Below are 5,347 nucleotides of genomic sequence, written 5' to 3'. Positions count from 1 at the left end.
AACAGTTGGGAGAATAGCTAGATTCAGGTATGTTCTCAGGTATGACAAGTAAAACTTAAATTGGGGTTTTAGGGGTTTATTGATATTAATTGTTCTTGAATTCAAACTAAGATATAATCAATTTGATTATCTAATCAGGATCTCGGATTTCAACTCTCGTATGTTAATCACGAGAAAGTGTCGATCGATGATTCGTTACGAATATCGATCGACAGGGTTATCTCTGCGTCGATCGATGCTTCTTCCAGAAAGTTTTACACACAGGTTTGATTTATATTCTCTAACTCAGTAGATCAACTCTCGTGTGTATCTAGTCAGTTAGATCATACTAGTTTATTTTCAGATATTGAGTCAAGCAATTGCTTGATCTCAATTAATCCTAAGATCTAAGTTTAAAGGGTGAACAATCCTAAACTTAGCTTTAAGCCCAACTAGATGAAGAACTATATTTTTAAACACCCTAACAATTGAGTGTGTCAGTAATACATTTGTCAACCTATTGAGAAACCTAAATCTAACAGTAAGGACTACTCAGACATATCCATGAAACACATAGTTATGATGATCTGAATAATACTTTATTGTAAGCAACATAATAAGTGAAAGCAAGGGAGTTCAAGATCTTCTCTGCTTTGCAGTATTGATATATCTCTCCAATCCTAAGCTCTCTCCTTTCAATGGTAGCCTCTTGCTTCCTCCAAATTAGGTCTAAAAGGTCTCTAGACAAGCCTGCCTCTAAAAAAATACAAAATCCTAATAAATAGCCTAACAGGCGGCCAGAGACTTAAAATGTAATTATTGAAACTTTTGTAAAACTTGAAATCTTCTAATTGTCATTAACTCTCGGGTGGCTTCACCGTCGATCGATGAGAAGAACTCAACATCGATCGATATTTGTTGGTAAACGTCGGTCGATATTTCTTGGTGACCGTCGACCATCTCCTGTTTCCAGCAAAGCTCAAAAGATCTCCAAATACATCATTTTCTTCCAGTTAGTACATGAACCTGTAATTACTCTAAATAAACTCTATATAGTAGTAAATATATCTTAAATACTTATAAACTATGGCTAATAATGGATAAAATCCATGGTCTATCATATACTCGTTTTGTGTTTGATAGACGTGTCGTGCTTTGTAGATCAACTTGGTTGAGTTTTTCATTTCCAATTATTCCTTAATCATTCAAATATGAAAATTATATTATACATTATCTATACAATTTTACTTCGCGCAAAGTGCGGATCTCTACCTAGTGTTTACTTTATTGCTCCATGTTTCTTTTTACATGAAGTTTTAGCATAAACACACAAATTAAAAAAAGTTTACTTTTGTTAAAACCACTTGACTACAAGAAAAAAATAACTAAAAATAGGTAATCATTGCTATTCTGAACTAAGAGAAAAAACTACACATTAATTTTTAATATTTTATTAAATATTTTAATAGTTTTACATAAAAAGTTTCAAATCATCATATAAATTGAAACAAAAACATCTTTTAAAACATCATATAAAAAGAAACGGAGAGAGTACTATTTTATTTTATAAATTATATTTCTGATTTTATTTCAGATTTAAATCTATTTTCATGTTTTCAAATGTATAGATTTCAAATATAAAAATTAGCTTACAGAGTAGACTTCTAATATGATTTTTTAATTTCTTACTTTTGATCTAATGAAATATATTAAAATATGTTTTAATTTTTTGTCACATATTTTTCCCATAATATTTTCTTATTTACAGTTATTCTCCTCCATAGTTTTCATCTACTCCTCCCAAAAATATAAAATTTACATTTACAGATTTTAAATGTATATTTTATGTTTATACTGAAATAAAGTTATAGATTCAAACTCTATAAATATATTTATTTTGCTACTATTTTACCTTATAAAAAAATTTGATTTTTTTTCTTCAAATTAAAGATATTTTTCACTCTCTTAATTTACAGATTTTCAGATCTAAAAATTAGCCGATATTTGAATTCTACTAACCTTAACCTGTAAGCAAACTTCATCAGAGTCTATTAAATACATTTATATTCTATTTTTCTTAATTAAATAGAACACAACAAAATTGTGCCTCATTTGAAGATGAAATTGAACTATATTATATGAATGTATAATATAATATAGATTTAAACTCATTTTATGTAATATAAAAAATATAGAAATGAATGTTTGTTTTAAAATTTTCAAACCATATCATATGTAGAAAAATCTATATATTTTACATGTGAGCTAATAAATTATATAGCTGTATTTTTAAAGTTAAAGTTAGTTAGTATTAGAGGGAAAACATATTTACAATAAAGAACATTTATGTGTGTGTAAAATAGGGAAAAATGAGAATTAATGCATAGTATATATAGTATATCTAGCCTAAAAGTTGATATAGTTATTTCATGAATTGTAGTTTTTTTTTTTGGTTTTAGAGTCAAATTTCCCAAATTATACCTTTGATATGCAAAATATTCTGCTACAAATTTTGAAATCTGGTCTTTTTCTTTCAGGATGTCTAGAGAGAAACCGAAACAACTCGCAACAATTATTGCATTCACAAGGCACAGGGAAGTGACTTAACCAAAATTCGAAGGAATGCCTCATTTAGGCAAACATTTTGTAATTAAAAACACATAGTCAAGGTCTTAATTTTCAAGTTTACAAAAGTAAAACTAAAATTTTGAAAAGGAAGTTATTTGGCACGGTGCCCATATATTATATGAGACGGGCCTGGCTGGTCACAAAGATTTCGATTATGGTTGCATCTATTTATTTATAATAATAAAGGAGACTTTTCTCACTTCTCCTTACGCCACATCACGAAAAAGAAGGGGGCAAACACTGCCATATGGCGTCTCAAAACTTTTTTCAATATCGAGTGTTTTCTCTAGACCTTTAGTTAAGAGGCTTGACCAAGTCAAAACCTTATTTTCTGGCCCACAAACAAAATATTACTAACGATTGAGTTCTTCCTTTCTTTGATGCCTTAACCGTAACTTCCATCATATCGTCTCCCCTCAATTCATATGACGGAGTAACTCAAAGCGATCATGGTGGATAATTAATTCATCCCACTATCTCCCCTGCCATTAAGTTTTCTCACTTCTCCTTTAAACCGAAACAACTATTTATATATGTCGAGAAGGTGCTCTAGATGAATCACAAAGCTTCTTCAAATCATAATCTATTATAAACCCTAGAAACAGAGCTTGCACCTATGGCGATTTACCAGTTCCATTTTCCTATTTGAATACATAACATCGTAAGGAGACGTAACATTGTAAGGATACGATTGTCAAACGCCTTCTTCGTTTTTGGGAGGCAAGGACATGAAGAAAGCTGGTGAGCTTCTGGGCGTGAACCTGGTTTCTCTCGATGCGAAGGTAACCATCTTTTAATGTTCGTCCTTTAATTGTTTTAACATTTTCGTTTCATCTTTCTAATATAAGGCTTCTGACTAAAGAGTTAATCTTTTCAGTAGACAACGTTGATCCAAGGGTCTATAGGAGTTCAGAGACTCAACACTTTCAAACATCTGCTGAAGGAAGGGTGAATCTATGAGCTAAGCTTATTTGATGCTACCAAAAGCAACAGACCCGACCAAGATTGTGGTGCTGATGGAGCCAATCCCAACAGAAAATTTCAGGTTTCCAAAATATGAACAGCTTAAGGTTTTGGAAAATACAAACGTGAATTTTCCGGGTTTGTTTAGCCACCCAGGCTTTTCCCATTCTCTAACATGTTTGGCTTAAACTTCTCGCAAACTTCCCGTTAGTTACCACTGTTTTCTGCAGACGTTTTTGGTGATGTTTGTGACATCAAGACCACCTACAACGATGAGACTCATGCTATTCAACGTGTTGTGGTTACAGTCCTGATTGACAGGTATATAAGCCGATGGATAATGTTTTACAGTTACTAGTTGCTATTTTTTTGATTAGCTGATGTCGGAGGTCTCATGTTAAACATCTACCTACTCTGCAGAAGTATGACCGTGTATGTTAGTGTGTTTGATTTGGTTACAAATTAGCTTCATCAGAAATTAGAGGTGGCAAGTTTGGATCCAAAAGTCATTGTTGCCACAAACATAAATCCAAAATTAGTTGGAGGTGAGCATTGAATGTTAGTGATTTGATACATCCTCATCATACCAGTGTTCAAAATTTTCACATGTGTGACTACAGGTAGGCTTTTCTTGAATGCTACCTTGGAATGCACTTCTATTTTGACAACGAATGCATCGCTGGAAAGAGTCTTCTAGGAGCGTAAGAAATTCCAAACTGTAACTGTTGTCTAAGAAAATATTTCCTTGGTTGTGTCTGATGATGTTATAAGAGGAAAATTGTTTCCTTAGTAGCAACTCCACATCTTCTTACTTGGGTGTGCAGAAAATTGAATCAGTAGCTTTTGCTGAGCTGAAAACCTATGTCCTTAACTCTCCACCCCAGGTAGACCAACTTAATTCGTACTACAACTATTTTTTTTGTTCTTAAATCATGGGCATGCTTATAGATTTCACCTCCTATGGACCCTATAGGCTGCAGAGTTTTTCTTGCACCCAAGGTTTACATCTTATGCTTACCAAAAACTGCAGCGTGAATTCACCTCTTTCACTTGCACATGCTGCAATGTCGACAATGTAGATGGTGTTGTGAGGTATTGCACTTGAACCAAAAATAAAGACTCTTTTCCAGCCTATACGTGGGAACCGAAATTCGCACTGTCGATTTCCGTTTAAATTAGGAAACTAGGAAAACCCTAATTTCCCAGAGGTCCCGGATATCTGCGAGAGCCGACGGCAAGTGACCAAATATATGCGGAAATCGTGAAAAGATAACAAACGAGTTTAGAGAAAACAGTAGATCTTATTTCGAGTCCGCGTAAGAGCGTTGCGATCATTACAAGAGATCATAAAAGCCTTGGCCGCAAAGGCTTTCAGCGAGTTACCTAGTTCTAGCGGCCTAAAAGCTTAAACCTAGTTGAGTCGCAGCTCGATAACAAAAGACGAAGAAAATACAGAAAAGGTTTTTGATTGATTTCGGACTGAACCTTATGAAAGGCTGCCTACGTACCCCTTTCGAGGATCAAGCCGAACGTAGTTCAAGAGTGAACCAAGAGATCGAACTGCTTATGCACGTTCGTCTGGTAATCGGGTGCCAATCATGGAAACAGAGCATGTCGAGAATAATGCCTCGGAGTTTCTAAATGCCGAGAGTTCTGAGTCTAGAAAGTTGTCTCTCGTGCCTCTCGTCTAGGACTCCTTATATACTCGCTCCTAGGTCGGTTTATGCTTTTTCATCTTCTGCACTTAAGCCGTCATAACTTAAAAATGGAGATATTC

At 33.9% G+C, this 5,347-nt stretch overlaps 1 long non-coding RNA gene across 2 annotated transcripts in view; it reads left to right on the top strand.

Moving 5' to 3' along the window:
- Nucleotides 1-3,000: 3,000 nt before the first annotated feature.
- The window catches only part of LOC106299447, a 5,520-nt gene continuing 3,173 nt past the window's right edge, over nt 3,001-5,347 (top strand). Inside the window, exons 1-5 of one of the 2 annotated variants that reach the window (XR_001261777.1) lie at nt 3,001-3,389; nt 3,488-3,652; nt 3,801-3,891; nt 3,991-4,115; nt 4,191-4,271. This is a non-coding gene — a long non-coding RNA (uncharacterized LOC106299447). Of the gene's footprint in view, nt 3,390-3,487; nt 3,653-3,800; nt 3,892-3,990; nt 4,116-4,190; nt 4,451-5,347 lie in introns of those variants that run through there. The other variant, XR_001261776.1, reaches the window with a different exon arrangement.

Source organism: Brassica oleracea, chromosome C6 (assembly GCF_000695525.1).
Source record: "Brassica oleracea var. oleracea cultivar TO1000 chromosome C6, BOL, whole genome shotgun sequence".
Classification (NCBI taxonomy): Eukaryota; Viridiplantae; Streptophyta; class Magnoliopsida; order Brassicales; family Brassicaceae; genus Brassica; species Brassica oleracea.
The sequence above is the reverse complement of the archived record's forward strand: the minus strand, read 5'-3'. Positions and strand labels throughout refer to the sequence as shown.